General features: G+C 36.9%; 1 pseudogene; it reads left to right on the top strand.

Annotated features, from left to right (window-relative positions):
- The first annotated feature begins 18,290 nt into the window (after window positions 1-18,290).
- Window positions 18,291-18,818, top strand: LOC116525847 (annotated as a pseudogene).
- The last annotated feature ends 233 nt before the right edge of the window (window positions 18,819-19,051 follow it).

Here is a 19,051-nt window from a genome sequence, read left to right as displayed (position 1 = left end):
TTCTCAGATTCTTTGCAGTTTCTCATCAGCACATAGGAGTAAGGAAGTGCCAGTCCCTAGACCTGGTGTGTCTCTTACTTCTGGTTCTGAGGCAAACCATGAGGGTACTTGCAGGTATGGCTATAGAGATATTCACCTGTAAGGTGCAAGATCCTTCCACACTCCTCAAACTCTTTATCCTCATAAATAGCTGCTTTGGTCTACCTGGACCTAGGGATATGGAGTATACGTATGGATGATGGTCCTGGAGGATTAGCCTAGAAGTAGAGTCTAGCTCTTAGGCCAAGAAATTCAATGATTCCAGATTTCCGGAATACAGTCTAGAACAGAAGCGTAGTTCCTAGGAGAGTGAGCCTGCCCACTTAGTCTCTCTTTGCTTCATGAGGAGGGGTACATCAAGACAAGGGACAGAATTGAGTGCTCTAAAGTATGACCTTGGTACAGAGACTAGTTGGTATTTCTCAAACCTAAACACAAGTGATGTGTTTCTATGGCAGAAATGCATACTTCTACAATCTTCCATCATGGTTGTTACTCTTGCCTATAAAGTATAATCTGGAAAACATTTAACTCTCAATTGGAGGGGGGAAAAGATCATTCTTACCTTAGGTTATTGCACAGCATTTTGTAATAACTTAGGTCAAAGTTCTAAATTGATAAGATCAAATCAAATGGCCCATGCCTTTTTCAATTGTTTTCTGAATGATTTTTAAATTGAATTTAGCATGGGTTATCACATATAAGCCATGGTCAAACCTGGGTGGACTCATCTTCACCCCAAATGAGTCTCTTTTATTGTATTTTGGGAGATACTCTGTACATGGTATACCATGCCTTTATGTGAGTTTGGTCTAGTTTAGACTTTTTCCAATCATACTAACATCTTATATGTCAGACTGTCCACTGCCAAATGAACCTCCCTTATTCATGTGCTTTTTCAGGGAGCAGCTCTCTGGGGTTTATTCATTTTCTTCACTTTCTATTATCCTCCTGACATTTTTGAACAATCTACCCATCTCTTCCTCACTCTACAAGCCAACCTGATTATATACAAATGCTTTGTGCCTAGAAACAAATGTCAACTCAAAGACAATTCTTCACATTTCTCAGAAAATTACATATTGACCTCATGGATCATAAAGGCATAGACTGAGGCAGACTGTTTCCTTCTGAATAGGAATCTCAATAGACTTCATTATTTGTATATGCATGCTTCATTTTACAATGTTGTCAGACAAGGTTGGATGAGGGGTGAGGGGATAAGTAGTTACTTTAGCATCTCAAGTCTACAAATAACGTTACAATGAAATGTAAAACTTGGGGCTTGTTAGGGAAACACAGGCTTTGAGTCAGACCCTTAACTCCAACAACCCTTTTATTCCATCAGATACCTAGTGCAATACTCACTTTGGAAGGAATCTAATGATGTATTCATTCTCATAAATCCATGGACTTAATCTGAGTTGTATTCATTTACATTTTTAACCAACCAAAACTAAAAAGTAAATATATATATAAAGGATGGATGATAAAACCAAGTAACTTTATGGTAAGCAAGCCAGACTTTTCCTGAGTTCACTTGTAAACTACGGAAGTGATTATCCCTAACAAATTCTATGAACGTAATTGCAAATGATAAGGATAATGCCCAAATATCAAACACTTTTATTTTGGTTATATACACATTTATAGTTGGTATTTAACTGGTAAGATTGACTATTAAGTAGAATGCTTATTTAGACTTCTCTTAAATAGAGTTAAGACTCTCTTCCTAAAGGAAACAATCTTTCCTTTTGCACCAGCTCAGACCAACTGCAATTTTTTAAGTTGAGAGAACTGGCCCAGCTCTCATTTTCAACATACCCAAATAAATTGTGAATGATTCCCTGGAGGTCAATAAGTCACAATAAACTAAAATCTCCAGTTTTTCCTTTCCGCAGGACTACAGTGTTATTCATACTTTTTTTTTTTAAGCCACATTCTATTCCAGGAATCTTGGGAATAAGAAATCATAATAACTATAATTTATTGAGTGTACCTTATTCTGTGCTAAGTGCTTTACACATCTAATTCAATGCTCACAATAACAATGTAAACCAGGTACTGTGAACACCTTCATATAACAGATACAGAAACAGAAGATCAGGAAATTTTGGTGATTTGACCAAAATCACACTGCTTAAAACAGGTAGAACTGAGATTTGAACCTAAATCCAGATGACTCTAATAATTCATGCTTTAATATATGAGGTTTTTCCCCCAGTAGATCAAAATATTTTACCTCGGAATACAGTTGTGTTTCTCTCTTCTAGGATGTAGCAGTATTCCTATTGTGCTCTGGAGTGCCAATCATGGAGTTATTCAGTAAGACCAAAAATCTGAGGGTCTTTCTAAGAATTGTCTTGATGGCTTGTTGAAGCCACTGTGTATTACATAACACAGTGACTTACTCTCTTCTGTGGTTCACCAAAGGGTGGCACAAAGCTATGAACACTCCTATAAAGCAGTGTTGGTTACGATAGCCCTCTGGATATAGTCTCAGAATATGGCTCTGAAACATTCATCTCCCACTTCCAGCAGTTTCCAAAATCATGTACCTAATAAGCAACTTACCAAATGATTCAAATATTTAATACAACTTGTAAAACCAAGTCTGGCTGGGTATATTTGCACATAAAATCCACAACGCCACCTGCCAAATTCATCTTATTTAATTGACCATAGAAGAGTCTAATGGAATGAATTAGTTGTGTTTGAATTTCTGTTGGCATTGACGATAATGACAATACAATCTTATCTAATTTAAGCTCAGTTTTGGTAAAACTGTTATGGCTCCGAAATTACTAAAACTCACTGGTTTCCTGCTTTTTCCTAAATCTAATTTAGATTACATGGGATGCTGTCTTATTAGTTAGTGGTTTTGAGAGCTGGCCTTTATAAGCCTAGAGGAAGCCAATGATAGATAACTAAGCCAAGGGCAATTGTTCTGTATGAGCACACATACCTGCCTCAAACTGAGTTTGACATATGTCTAATTTTTTAGAATCACTAAGAATAATGGCACATAACTTTTCAGAAATAAAGGGGAACAATCTGTTATTTTGACTGTCTGATGAAGCAAGCATAGTTGTTTAATAGGATCATCATAATGAATAATTTTTATTCATACTTTTTAAGCTGGGGGATATATACCTATATAATCTAAAATGATATAATTATGTTATTCCCCTTTCATATAAAACACTGTCACTAAAGAAGCTTATAGACATTGCCTTGTTTTTTTCAAATGTAAAGAAAATTTAAGTCATTAGTATTCTTTTACTTGGTCCCTGTTTATTTTCTTATGAAATTCCAAACTCTATAAAGTTTAATCAATCATTCTCTACTGGACTCAAAAAGTTGGCCATTGGGTAAAGTTAAGCCCAGGTTGGATGGTAAAAATTTGCCTCCTCATCCAGGTGTGGTGGCTCACACCCGTAATCCCAGCACTTTGGGAGGCCAATGCAGGCAGATCACGAGGTCAGGAGATCGAGACCATCCTGGCCAACATGGTGAAACCCCGTCTCTACTAAAAACACGAAAATTACCTGGGTGTGGTGGTCTGTGCCTGTAATCCCAGCTACTTGGGAGGCTGAGACAGGATAATCACTTGAACCTGGTAAGTGGAGGCTGCAGTGAGTCAAGATTGGGTCATTGCTCTCCAGCCTGACAATAGAGTGAGACTCAGTCTCTAAATAACTAAATAAAAAATTTGCCTTCTAAGGTTAATCAGAAGTTAGTCCTCTGTGTGGTCATTTCACTTTTGAAGTTGGTGACACCATATTTATCTGCAAGGATTACCACTTGATTATGATACTACTTAAGGGGTTCAGATGTATAATTACCAGTGCATGGATCAATGTGGAAACATGCAATCATTTATCTTGAGTGATTTTTGTAGTTCATCTTTGCAGTGTTGTATATATTATATACACTATGCATGGATTGCTGTCTTCCTCTCTCTGAAGTTCTAAAGGCTGATCATTAGCAGCAAGATGCAGAGCTTTCCATTGTCCTGATCCAAAAGAAATTTCCAGAAAGCACACTATTTATTAGTATTGTTAAGTATGTAGCATACATAATAACAGAAGTCATCTATTATTTAGTTATCAAAACAAGACTGGGCAATTCTGTTTGGTTACACTTTGGAGAATCCTTGATCACATTTTAATTCAAATGTACAAATCAAACACAGCCCTTTCTTTTACACAATGCCAGCACAGGCAACCCTCAACCACGCTTTCAGATTCTTAACCATTTATTTTAAGCTCTTGAATAGTGATGACACAATATCTGTCCCCTTAAATCAGTACTTTCTCAAAAGGAACCAAGAAGACATTTAGCCTCAGACTCAAAAATGATCCAACCCACATCAAGGCTACCAGTTCTTGATGAAAATGGAATTGACTCTGAGAGTCTTCCAGCAACCTCTCTCCTCAGCAACAAGTTATTTACCAAAAACCAATGGAGCTGAAATGTCATGACATTGAATTTTTAAGACAACAAGTTCTCATTTCCTTGCTAGAATTGGAAAGAGATAAAGTGAAATAAACAACATTAAAATAAAACAAGTCTCACTCCTGGTAACTTCTAATATAAGCATCATTTTCTTTTCAGCAAAATCTTCACTCTCCTTCTCAAAGAATATGAAAAGCTCAACTGATGGAACAAACAGGAAATTATTGTTCTTATTATATACTTCTTTTACAACGATAATTATGGGGCATGGAGACATCTTTTGCATAGTAAAATGAACATCTTAATCTTTTGCAGAGTGTGGTTATTTCCTTCCTGGGAGTGGAAGTTCAGAGAGAGCAAAGAAAAAAGGGAAACTGATATTTCTGAGAGTCTGCCAGGAGAGAGCCTGCCTGGCCAGTTTAGTGGCAGAGCTGAGTCTGAATAAGATATTTTGCTGCATAAAGAATGCCAGCTTATGTCTTGATAACTTCCCATTTGGCAAGTACAAAGTGTGTTGATTTTTACAGTTGATATTACAGAAGTGTATGCCGGAAAACAAAACAAAACAAAAAAACAAAAAACACAGGCTGCTGAGCTCAAGATTCTATTGCAATCACAATATCAATGTATGTTTTCTAAGAATGTTACCATTAATGTTCTAGAATCATATGACTAGAAACTGCAGGCTTTCATATGATTTGGTCACCCAGCTCAGGGCTGAATGATGTCTTGATAGGCATATATCAAAGAATTGAAAGAAACACAAAACCAAGGTGGGACCACTCTAGGCACATGCCTTTATCCCTTAATCTAAGGCTCAGTGTACTTCTTTTGATTAACTAGATTCCCAGTGATGCAACTGCATTGAAATAAATGTATCACGCTTGGTATCAGCCTCGCTTCTTTGATTTTCCATTTCAGATACATTTTTGCACATATTCAAAGAAAGTGTCACATAGTACCAATTGATTACCTTCCCCTGTTCTGTTTATAGAAGGAAACTTAGCAGGTTGCCTGACTTTGCCTAATTTCCATATCCCAAACAGCAAGAACAAGTTCAATTGCCAAAAAATTTCATCTCATCAATGAACTTTCCTGTGGATATTAGATTTCATAATAAGAAAACTCACAGGCATATTCTAGATCATGGTAAAAACCAACACGATCACTCATCAGCTGCTACAGAAGGCATTCAACCATTCATGCGGACACTTATTGACCTATCCAGTCATTTTTTTTGACAATATCTCTGGGACACCTTTTTGTGTAGAATGGTTGGGAAAAGAGAGTAACCTCCCTTGGAAGAGTTTTTTTCACATCTAATTTTAGTAGATAGATTTAAATGTTTACTCTAGTATGAAATGTGTACTTTCCCAGTACTGCAGTCTTGAACAATGCAATTCATCTTCATGCACACACATGTGTACGCACACACTTACATACATCAACTCTTATTTACCTGTATGAGTAGAGAGGAACATTGGTGGAGAAAATTTCGAACAGAAGAAAATTCAAAATTTATTCATGCTTATAAAATACATATGTTTTGGTATGGGATTTGCCTTCCAAATTATGTTAATATTAAAGTGAATGTGCATTCTCCAAGCATGTACCATCTATACAGTGAGACAGAAGAGGCTTGGTGAGGGAAAAAGAGGAGGAAGAAGTGGCTTTCAAAAATCAGAGAAGTGGGCAGAAAGCAAGCAGCACTTTTTTTTTTTCTTTGACAGAGTTTTGCTCTGTCACCCAGGCTGGATCTTGGCTTACTCCAACCTCCACCTCCCAGGTTCAAGTGATTCTTCCAGCTCAGCCTCCCAAGTATCTGAGACTACATGCCCAAGCCACCATGCCTACCTAATTTTTGTATTTTTAGTAGGGATAGGGTTTCACCATGTTGGCCAGGCTGGTCTTGAACTCCTGGTGTGAAGTGATCCAACTGCCTTGGACTCCCAAAGTGCTGGGATTACAGGCCTGAGCCACTGTGCCCAGCCAGTAAGCAGTATTTGAAAATGTATTCTGGACTCTCCACAGAATAAATAAAACATGTGATGAACCAAGTATTCATTGTCATCTTTATTATATGTATATATATAATTAAATATTAAATACAAATATTAAATTTAATATTCATATTAAATATATATAATGCTTCCATTCAAATGTATTTTTTTCAAAATAATTTTTCGAATATGTGCTGCGTGCTTACATAAGCACATGGAAAATAATCTTCTGACTGAGGTTTGTCCACTGCGTGAATGATATCTTCACATATAAACAGTCATGGTTATTTAGGCACCAAATCATTTCCAACTCATTCACCAGTGTGACTCAGGAGTGAACCAGGGCATAAAATAAATGATGTTGGCATTCTCTTCTTATGACCAGGCACTCGACCCTGGGAAAGGGAGGTGCGGTTGTTAAAACAACAGACTATAAACTGGTGGAGTGGTCTAGGAAATATCATTTAAGAAACTCTTTGGATGGGGGAATCGGAATGAATCCGCGGCATCGTTTGAGCTCAGATCTCAGCAAGGAGAATCAGAGAGGGGTGCTGCATGTATCCTGGCCTCCCTGCTGGCCACTGCAGAATTCTCTCTGGAGCAAAGTGATTCCATTTGATGGTCAAAAGGCCAGGCCAGAAAAAACCTGTTGTAACTGGGTTTGGACAGTGCAGAAAATTTCCTGGGGAAAACACCACTGTATTTCTGCTTTCCCTGAATCTGTTAAAAACATGTTTGTTTTGGCATTTTTCAGCTTTCGTGTGATTTTCAGTATTCCACAGTTTGGGAGGATTAGATTACACCTTGTGACCAAAATGAGGGCTAAAGTAAGTTAACTCCAAAGCCTTAGAATCCTATAATTTTAGGTTCAAATAAAAGTAGTAAGGTAAGTTTGGATAAATGTTGTTTTAAGGATTTAACACGACATACTGAGCAGGGCTTAAGACATCATATTTCTACGTTATATGCTTCAGGCCTAACGCATGATATCTGTGTCTTAAACATATCATATGCCAATATTTGTCTAACCATGGAGGGGTTGTGTATAAAAGAACTTGGGAACTGAAAGAAAAGCAAGAGTTCCACCCCTTCACTTTACAGAGGAGATAGTGCATCAAATGGAATTTAAGGGATTTTCTCAGAATCACACATCAAAAAATAACAGAGCTGCCAGTAGAACTCAGATTTCCTGACTTTTGGCCCAATGAGCATATGTGCATGAAAACACATCTGTTCTTCAGAGAAGAAGCTTCTGTTTAAGGCATACACACACCACACACCACACCACACACACACACACACACACACGCACACACAATTATTTAAAATATAACATTTTACAGTTTTGTTTCTTGAGACAAGGTCTCACTCTTTCACCCAGGTTGGAGTGCAATGGTTCAATCTCTGCTCACTGCAGTCTCTACCTCCCAGCCTCAAGCATTCCTCCCACCTTAGCCTCCTGAGTGGCTGGGACCACAGGCATGTGCCACCATGCCCAGCTAAATTTTTGCATTTTCAGTATAGATGGAGTTTTGCCATGTTTCCCAGGCTGGGCTGTATTTGTATGGTTTTAGAATGTTGACCCAAGCAGCTCTGAATTGCTCACAGAAGCTCTGAAATAAAATATAAATGAACTGAGAAAAGGATACTAGATAAAGGCCAATTCTTCCTCTTTGGAGCAAAGGAGAGAGAATCCTGAGCACTTTTCTAAAACGTGAATGCCTTTTCTACCACTACTGGGGAAAGTTCTTTTAGCAGGACAAATAAAGAGTAGATATCCTTTAATGACTATGTCTTCATTAAAGCTAGTAAGTATATTCTCTCAGATAATCATTATACTAAAAATATAAGAGAAGACATACCCACCTTATGAAATAACTATTTGTCCACTGTCAACAAGAAGAAATAAAAGCATATTTTACACACTTGCATTGATTTGTCAGGTTCTTTATAAATCCAAGAAGGCAAAAAAAAATTCACTCTAAAAGCAGAGATAATGTCTGTAAAATTAATAAAAGCTATGTTTATGTAACCATAACTTAGAGGGATAGTAACATGTCACACATTGTTTCACCCTTTTTGGATGAGGTTTATGATGATTAAAATTTCATAGCTGTAATCATCTCACAATCACTAGCAAGCTTAGAAAAGGAGGAAAAGGTAAAGGAGTATAGCACATTGCCAAATGGCAGATCTAACACGAAACCTTGTGTATTGTGGAAGGAAAGAGGAGGAGAGAATGATGAGTGTGTGTGTGTGTGTGCATGCATCAGAGAGAGGGAGAGACATAGATGAGAAAGAAAAAGAAAGGCAGATACAAATACACATACACAGAGACAGAGAAAGAGAAAAGAGAGAGAGAGAGGGAGAGACAGAACCAGAGAGATAGAACCATAGAGACAGAAAGAGGCTATCACAGATCAAGAAGATTTGATCTAGCTAAATGTGGGTAAAGATATGGCTACATGATTTAGCGCAGTTCACTTGACTTTCACTAGAAAGTGTGGAATAGGCCAGGCGCGGTGGCTCACGCCTGTAATTCCAGCACTTTGGGAGGCCGAGGCGGGTGGATCATGAGGTCAAGAGATCAAGACCATCCTGGTAAACAGGGTGAAACCCCGTCTCTACTAAAAATACAAAAAATTAGCTGGACATGGTGGCGCGTTCCTGTAATCCCAGCTACTCAGGAGGCTGAGGCAGGAGAATTGCCTGAACCCAGGAGGCGGAGGTTGCGGTGAGCCGAGATCGCGCCATTGCACTCCAGCCTGGGTAACAAGAGCGAAACTCCGTCCCAAAAAAAAAAAAAAAAAGAAAATGTGGAATAGAGACTGATGCCATATAGGATGCTGAATGAATTTACAGCCATTTGGCTTGGTCTGCTGCTGGCACAATCTTCTTTTTCAAAATTATCTATTTGAAGACTCCCCTGTGGATATTGACTGATTGTGTATTTTTACTATGTCCACAAAAGATGGGAAAGAGCAGAAGTCAATGTATTGAAGCCAGCAATGGACAGGATGTTAGCAAAGACTCCTTTGTGGCTTGTTAGCAGAGAGAGGGGAAGTCATCAAGATTTTAGGAGGAAATCATCTCTGTAAATAAATTACATGGAACTATAGAGGTCGGCAAACAAAATCAATTTATCTGCCCCATATAGCTAGTGGCACAACCTATAAAATCAGAGGATTAATAACAAAGTATTATAAATGGCAGGAAGTTGTCGGTAATAGATATTTTTTAAAAAGAGATTATAGTGAAGAAAAAGGGACAGAAAGGGAAGATATTCTTGTTCTTGGATAAGTAGGGTACATAAATGATTTAGTGTTTATATGTTACCTTGAAAATGAGAATATAGTGAAATATTATAATTAGAGGAGAAGAATGATCACACTCACACTTCAAAAAAGCCAGTGTGAAGAATAAATTGAATGAAAGCAAACAAAATAAAAATAAAAAACAAATAAACAAAAAAACAGTTTGAGAAGCAGTATATCCCAGCAGTTAAGACCAAAGACTCAGGGGAAAAGCCTATGTATCCTGGCTATTCCAAATAACAGCTGTGCAATCCTTGGAGAAGTTCTTTCTGTGCCCTGGCTCTTCTTTCCTTTGATAATAATAGTACTAATGCTGTAAAGTTATAATAAGAATTAGAAGAGTGAATACATGCAAAATTGCTTAGAACAGTGCCTGGAACATAGATAATGATCTGTAAGAGTAAAATTGTGGAACAATGCAGTGATGCATGGGATAGATTAGGTGGATCCAGGCTAATAGTGCAGTGAAGATAGAGAGGAAGAAGTGATTTTCAGAAATATTAAACAAGTAGAAACTATAGGACTTGATAACTATATTAGTTTGTTCTCATGCTGCTACTAAAGACATACCTGACACTAAGTAATTTATAAAGGAAAGAGGTTTAATTGACTCACAGTTCCACATGGCTGGAGAGGCCTCACAGTCATGGTGGTAGGCAAGAGAAAATTTGTGCAGCAGAACTTCTCTTTATAAAACCTTCAGATCTCGTGAGACTTATTCACTATCACAAGAACAGCATGGGAAAGACCCACCCCAATAACTCAATTACCTCCCACCAGGTCCCTCCCATGACATGTGGGAACTGTGGAGCTACAATTCAAGATGAGATTTGGGTGGGCACACAGCCAAACTGTATCAGTAATTTATTAGATGCAAGAACTTAGAAAGAAACAGAAGGCTTGAATAAATCCCAGACTTTTTGTTTTGTGTCTGATGGATGGTGTGCCTCTCTTCACTGCAATAGAGAATACAGGAAGAAAGCTCATCTAAGAAAAGAGATGATGAATTCAGTTTTGGACACAGACTTGGAGATGTCTTAGGACTTCTAAATAATAAGGTCCAAGGGGAGATTGATTCTCATGAATTATGGGAAAGAGAAGCTTGCCAAAATATATAGATTTAAGGGGCCCTTAGAATATTAACGAAAATTGAGGCCATGGGAGCAGATAAGCTCATTCCAGAGAGTGAATCAAATGAGGAGAAGGCCAAAAATAATCCACTGGAGAACATTTAAGATGAGAGTAGAATTATAAAACTGACAATAGAAACTGAGAATGAAAACAGAAAGGAGAGATTCCAGCTTCTGGTCATGATGGAGTAACTGCACTGCATTAAATGTCTCCTTGTAAACAACCACAAAACCAGACGAAGATCTGTGAAATTGTTACAGACGTTGGTTGTAATCGGATTGTTTTAGATGTTGGATTATAGAAATTACAGATGCTGGATCATGTAATGCAGTTCGGTGAACCCTCAGAAAAGAGAAATGATGACCACCATGGTTGACCCAGCTTTCTGCCTGAAGGCATTTTCTGCAGTGCAATGCAAGAAGGAAAAGCCCTGTCAGAAAACAAAGACCTTGCTTAGTTAAAGAGGGATGGAGTTCAGGGCTAGCAATGCAGCTGGAATTCATGGGGCCCAGCTGTAGAGAGAAAGAACTGTTTAGTGAAGGAGATCCTAAAATATTCACAGGCATCCTATTGAGTATTTGGCTGAATAGTAAGTTCACACATGTAGGAAGATACTCCAAGAGTCTATGCAAAAAATAACTTACTGAGTAAAGAAAAGATCTTGGGGAGCTGTAAGCTGTAATGATCAAATCTTGGACAAGATTATGAGATCTTTAATTTTCTACTAGCTAGAGTGAAAATCTTTGTTGAAGAACATAAACATTCAGTAGATGTGCCAGGAAGTTCACTCGTTAGGAAAAGGGGACCTTTAGATGAATCCTAGCAAAGCTAAAAAGCAAATCTTAAAATAATCATACCGATGTGCATGTAAATTAACTCCTCCTCCAGAACAAAATTCAATAAGGAGTGAATAAAATCCAAACAATTAATAACTTGACACCCATATGTCCATCATATATTAATGGTAAATTTGTTTAAAAATATAAACTAACAGGTCCTAGAAGCTCAATCCTACCCAGTCAGGATAAATAAAAAGAAAACCACAGCAAGAAACATCATAACATCAAAGTAATTAAACCTGCAATGAAGCAAGTAAATGTGATGCTAACAAGGGAAAGTCAGTAAATATAAACAGACTTAGAGATTAGATAATAAAACTGAAAAACAAGTGCTTTAAAAGTACAATTATAGACATGCTAAATAATTTAAAAGTAAATATAACAACAACATAGGAAAAACGAGACAATTGGTAAAATGGAAATTATAAAAAAATAAACAAGCAAATTTTAGAACTTCAAAATAGGATATTGGAGTAAAAAATTCACTAGCTATACTGCACCATTGTCAGTTGGGGGGAAATAGGGGAGGGACGGTGGGGGGTGGGAAGCTGGGGAGAGATAGCAAGCGGAGAAATGCCAGATGTAGGTGATGGGGAGGAAGGCAGCAAATCACACTGCCACGTGTGTTCCTATGCAACAATTTTGCATGTTCTTCACATGTACCCCAAAACCTAAAATGCAATAAAATAAATAAATGGGAAAAAAAAATAAAAAAAAATAAATAAAAATATCAGTGAGCTTATTTGTATGTGGGAAAAAAAAATACCCTTCCTGATTGCCAGCAATAAAGGTCAGATTCCCCTATTAAAAAAAAAAAAAAAAAAAAAACTGCAGAAAAAAAGATAAGTAAGCTTGAGTTCTCAAAAATTTAAATGTATAATTAAATCACATAATCCAGTAATTTCTGGGTATATACTAAAATGAAACAAAAGCATGGACTTGAACAGATATTTGCACATATGTGTTTATTGTGGCATTATTCATAATAGCCTAAAGGTGCAAGCAACCCAAGTGTTCATAAGTGGATAAATGAATTAAAAAATGTGGTATATACATATAATGGAATATTATTCAGCCTTAAAAAGGAATTAAATTCTAACATATTTACAACATAGATAAACTTTGAAGACATTATGTTAAGTGAAATAAATGAGTCACAAAAGTACAAATATTGCATAATTCCACGTAAATGAGCTACAGAGACTTGTCAAATTCATGGAGACAGAAAGTAAGATGGTGGTGTCCAGGGACTGGGGAGAGGGGACAATAGGAAGTTAATGTTTAATGACATTAGAGGTAGTGGGCTGGGAAGGGCAGACCCACTGTTAATCTGGGTGGGCACAATCTAATCAGCTCCCAGCAAGGCTTGAATATAATTGAGCAGAAAAATGTGAAAAGGGAGACTACCTTAGCCTCCCAGCCAACATCTTTCTGCCATGCTGGATCCTTCCTGCCCTTGAACATGAGACTCCAGATTCTTCAGTTATGAAACTCAGACTGGCTCTCCTTACTCCTCAGCCTGCAGACAGCCTATTGTGGGACCTTTGATTGCGTGAGCTAATACTTAATAAAATCTCCCATATATATATTTGTTCCATTAGTTCTGTCCCTCTAGTAAACCCTAATACATGACTTAATCTGGAATTCTTCCCTTACACTCCAGACTATGTTTAGTTATCCTGTTGCAAGTTCTCATAGCACCCTATATTTTACTCTCTTCTTACTTATCTCAGTTTGTAATTATACAGTTTTGCAAAGATATTATTTTAGATAGCTGTGTCTCCCTCGGCTGGGGTATTTTCTCCATGAAAGCAGGGACTTACCTTTTTGGTGCATTGTTGTATCTCCAAGGGATAACATAGTTAATACTTAATAAATGTTTAGCGAATTTATAAATGAAAGTTGAATGTTGTTACATGAAGAACAGTACTGAAGTTTAAAGGATCAGAGTTAATAAAACTATTTCAAGTGAAGCATCTCAAGATGATGTGATGAAGGTGAGTTTTTTGAAGAAGGGAGGAACTTAAAATAGTAAAGAGTCAGTCTACTTTGAGGTTATAGTTGAGTAACTGATATGAATATCTAAGTCCCATGAGATCATAAAGGCTCATGAAGTGAAAAAGCAAGAGCATAACTAACATATAAATATGGAACAACACAGTCAAACATATTTTTTCCAAGACATTTTTGGCTGCTGTTTGGAGAAGCCTGTAAAGCAGAAACAGAGGAAGCAGGGAGACCAGAAAGAGTGGCCTCTTGCAGAAACCAGAAAGATAGTGGTCAATGGCCACAGTGATGACCATGGAGATGGTCAAAAGCACTCAGACAGAGTCAGTGGAATATTTTGTAGTTGGAGCCAACAATATTTGCCATCAAACATGAGACATAGGAGAAAGAGAAGAGTCAAGAATGATTCTATATTTAGATGAAAACAAGAGGAGACTTGTCATTAACTGAAGTAGAAAATATTTTGAATAGGAGATCAGAAGTTCCCTTCTAGACATTCTTGTTTTTAAATTTTACTTTAAGTTCTATAATACATGTGCAGAATGCACAAGTTTGTTACGTAGGTATACCTGTGCCATGGTGGTTTTCTGCATCTAGCAACCCATCATTTAGATTTTAAGCCCTGCATGCATTAAGTATTTGTCCTAATGCTCTCCCTTCCCTTGCCCCTACCCCCAGACAGGCCCCAGTGTGTGTTGTTCCCCTTTCTGTGTCCATGTGTTCTCACTGTTCAACTCCCACTAATAAGTGAGAACATGCAGTGTTTGGTTTTCTGTTCCTGTGTTAGTTTGCTGAGGATGATGGCTTCCAGCTTCATCTATGTCCCTGCAAAGGACATGATCTCATTCTCTTTGATGGCTGCATAGTATTTCATGGTGTATATGTGTCACATTTTCTTTGTGCAGTCTATCATTGATGGACATTTGAGTTGGTTCCATGTCTTTGCTCTTGTAAATATTGCTGCAATAAAAAAATATGTGTGCATATGTCTTAATAGTAGAATGATTTATATTCCTTTGGATATATAGCCAGTAATGGGATTGCTGGGTCAAATGGTATTTCTGGTTCTGGATCCCTGAGGAATTGCAATACTACACTGTCTTCCACAATGGTTGAACTAATTTACATTCCCACCAACAGTGTAAAAGCATTCCTATTTCTACACAGTCTCGCCAGCACCTATTGTTTCCTGACTTTTTAATAATCGCCATTCTGACTGACGAGAGATGGCATCCCATTGTGGTTTTGATTTGCATTTCTCTAATGACCAGCGATGATGAGCTTTTTAAAATATGTTTGTTGGCTGTACAAATATCTTCTTTTGAGAAGTGTCTGTTTAAATCCTTCACCCACTTTTTGATGAGGTTCTTTTTTCTTGTAAATTTGTTTAAGTTTCTTGTAGATTATGGATATCAGAACTTTGTCAGATGGGTAGATTTCAAAATTTTTCTCCCATTCTGTTGGTTGCCTGTTCACTCTAATGCTAGTTTCTTTTGCTGTGCAGAAGCTCTTTAGTTTAATTAGATTCTATATGTCAATTTTGCTTTTGTTGCAATTGCTTTTGGTGTTTTTGTCATTAAGTCTTTGTCCATGTCTATGTCCTGAATGATATTACCTAGGTTTTCTTCCAGGGTTTTTATGGTTTTGAGTCTTAATCCATCTTGAGCAATTCTAGACATTTTTAATTTGAGACTTCCATTATGTGCCTCAGAGAAGACTCCAGATACATAGCTGGAAGTATAAATTGAGATTTCCAGGGGGAAGTCTTGGCTGGAGAATACATTTATATGCCATCAGCATTTTTAAATAAGTGAGTATAGACAGAAAAGAAGCCCAAAATCTGGTCCCCTGAGCTTGCCTATATTTAGAGGTTGGGAAGATGAGAAGGAATAAGCAAACACCTCTGGAAAATCCCCGAAAGATAAAACTATATGAATATAATGTTCCAGAAATTCAGGAGAAGGAAGTGATCAACTGTTTTAAATAAAATAATTGGCCATAGCATATAGTGCAGAAGTTATGATGACAAGAGCAGTTTGGATGAAACGGCAAATACAAAACCCCGATTGGAGTAGTTTTTTAAAAAATGGGAAGCAAGGAAGCTGAGGCCCAAAGGAGAACAGACAACACTTCGGTGCTGATCTTCAAGCCTGGTGTAAATATGATAGACTTCGATTCCTTTACTTAGAGCAACTGATTCTCAAACTGAAAGTAAAGATTTAGCCTTGAGGGGTCTTCCAAAGCAAGCCCTGAAGAGAAAGCGCTTTCTGTTTAATCTCAGGGATTGCCTGGTTCTTTTCACTTCAATTTACTAAAAATGTTACAAACCAGATAGGAAAAGAAGGTGCTGACAGTGTTATCACTCTGAAACTTCTGTTTTAAATACCAAAATATCAAGGTAAAATAAGAAATTATTTCCTACTTAATAGCTAAAATAGTTGTATAAACAACACCTTGTTTTTTTGTTCAGTCACAATCATTACTGGCAGAATCACATTGCTATTATTTTTATAAGTCTGAAATATTCAGCCTAATATTTTGATTTATGTAGAGACCGTTTTACTTAATAAGCATTGTGCATTCACACAGTTAGGAAGCCACTAAGAACATTTACTGTTTTTAGAGTTTGAGTAATAAGCTTTATTTACCTATAGTTTGGTATGCACCCATCCTAGAATGAAGCAGCCATGTAATCCTGCTTAGTTGCTAAACTTGAATCTTGGGAGTATTACAAATGGAGATTGATTGCAAGAGTTCATGGGAACCTCAGACACCCTGGCTGGGGTGAAGAGAGGGCAACATTAATCTGAGGAATGTATTTCACATTCAGTAATATTTGACCCCAGATAAAATAAAATGTGGCTTCACCTCCAGTGTAAATATTGGTCAGTTCCTACCCCATTAAGTGTTCCTGCTACTTTCCCTAAAGACAAAGATTCTAGCCTATCAATCATAATAATACTCCCATTAGCTCTTGAGCAACATGTTTGAATAGGAAACTCTCTCTCTCTCTCTCCCCTTTGTCTGTTGATGATTTAGAGACAGTAAGATCTCCAGGCTTATCTTGAAAATATTTACCCAGCTTTTTTTGGTGATCATTTCATAAAAGCATATGTTTCCCTAAAGCAAAGGGTGATAAAGGAGGAGGTACACACAGAACATTTGCCAGCCTAACATTTTGGTGGAAGGTGACAAAGATTAGGAGACCAACATTGAAAAAGATGTTTTTAGTTATCTGTTTCATGAAGTGAAACAAAAATAGAGGTATAAAATCTCCATCTGGTTTCATTTTATATTATCCCATTAAGTACAGACTTATCTATATCTTGGGCTTTTTTGTGGGTTTTTTTTTCTTTCTTTCTTTTGTTTTGTTTTATTCTTCTATGTTTCTAACCCTTTAGAAGCAAGGCTGAAACTGTGGGTTTAAAAAAAATAATACATAAAGTATGAAAATATTAATGTCATATTCTCTCTTAGTAGTGGGCTAAACAAGAAAAAAATGACAAGTTGTGGTTGATGTAAGTGATTTACAAGGATTATGCTAGTGGGAGATACATACTGATCTTATTAAAAATATTTCCTGTTAATGGCTGCATAGTTTTCCATAAGAAATGACATATCCTACTAGTTAATTGTTTTTCAATATCTTATAGAAAGGATGGTCTTTACCTGAGAAAATCAATGATTATCACCATCATTATGTATTGAGACCTTATTCTGTTCTAGACATGATGTATGGAGACTTACATGTGTTATTTCATGTGATTATGAGACCAAAAATCTATTTTGCCGGTACTATCTTTAAGTAGGAGACATTGAGCTCAGAGAATACAACACATTTTCTAGAGGGCTTGTGATTTTGGAATGGCAGTTATTTCACTTGCTGTCTGTGTGTCTCATGGATCACCCTGAAGCCCCTGACTCAGTTTAGCATGCCAAAGTGTTCCCACTGGATGGGGACAGGGAGACTTCTCTGAGCTAAGGAACCATGTCTTTAGGATGGATGCAGATCTCTAGCTTTGAAGTGGAATGCTCACCATAACAAAGATATGTTATTTGAAATTATGCTCTTGATTGTGTAAAAGGATATGAATTTGGGATACTTCAGCCTAGTATTATAACCTAATAAATATGCACCATGACAACATGAACGTGAATCTAGCTGAACATGTGTGTTAATCTTTATTTTCTCCTAATATTATTCTAATCTCAACTATCTCTACTGTAATGTAAGTGAGCTTTGTATATAACTGGATTTGATTTCAATATAATTGACTTATTTTAGACTATTAGAAAACTGTCATATTTAAAGTATATTTATATGTATGTTAAACTGTTCTTTATAGTATAGAATATTTATGGTATATCTTTATGTTGTATATTTATTTATAGATAAGATGTCTTAGGTTTTCTCGACAGCATTTCCTTGTGAAAGGAAGAGCGGGTATATCTGCATTTTAGTTATGAACATGTTGAAGAGAACAGTAGGCAAATGGCATGCTCCAGGATAGAGATTTCATTGGTGAGAATGAAGATAAGGGAGTGATTGTGTGGTCACGTCTCAGAAACTGTTAGTGCTTGCAGCATGGCTGAGCAACTGACTGAAGAGCATATTCAAGAATTCAAAGATTTTTCACTATTTGACGGAGATGATGATGAAACTATAAAAACAAAGGAATTGGAAACAATAATGAGGTCTCTTGGGTAGTATCCCACAAAAGCAGGGTTACCAGACATGATTAAGGAAGTAGATGCTGATGGTAATGGAACAACTGACTTTCCTGAATTTCTGACAATGATGGCAAGAAAAACAAAAGACACAGACAGTGAAGAAGAAATTAGAAAAGCATTCCACATATTTGATAAGGATGGCAATGGCTCTATCAGTGCAGCAGAACTTCGCCATGGGATGACAAACGCTGGAGAGAAGTTAACAGATGATGAGGTTGGTGAAATGATCAGGGAAGCAGGTATTGATGGTGATGGTCAAGTAAACCATGAAGAGTTTACAAATGATGACAGCAAAGTGAAGGCCTTGTACAGGATGTGTTGAACTTCTTATAAAAATTGTTTATTTGCTTTTTTCTTTCTTTATAACTTATCTCTAAAAGGTTTCTTCCTACCGTCAAAAAAATGCATGCATAGTAACTAGGGCTTCATTCCTCCATGCTTTCTTCTCTTATCTTACTGTAATTCTTCTGAAACCTTATTTTAAAAAATTGATCAAGTAACATGTTGCATGTGGCTTACTCTGGATCTATCT

The sequence above is a fragment of the Sapajus apella genome, unplaced genomic scaffold (assembly GCF_009761245.1).
Source record: "Sapajus apella isolate SASKATOON/1434 unplaced genomic scaffold, GSC_monkey_1.0 scaffold48, whole genome shotgun sequence".
Classification (NCBI taxonomy): domain Eukaryota; kingdom Metazoa; phylum Chordata; class Mammalia; order Primates; family Cebidae; genus Sapajus; species Sapajus apella.
This window is presented reverse-complemented; position numbering and strand designations above follow the sequence as displayed.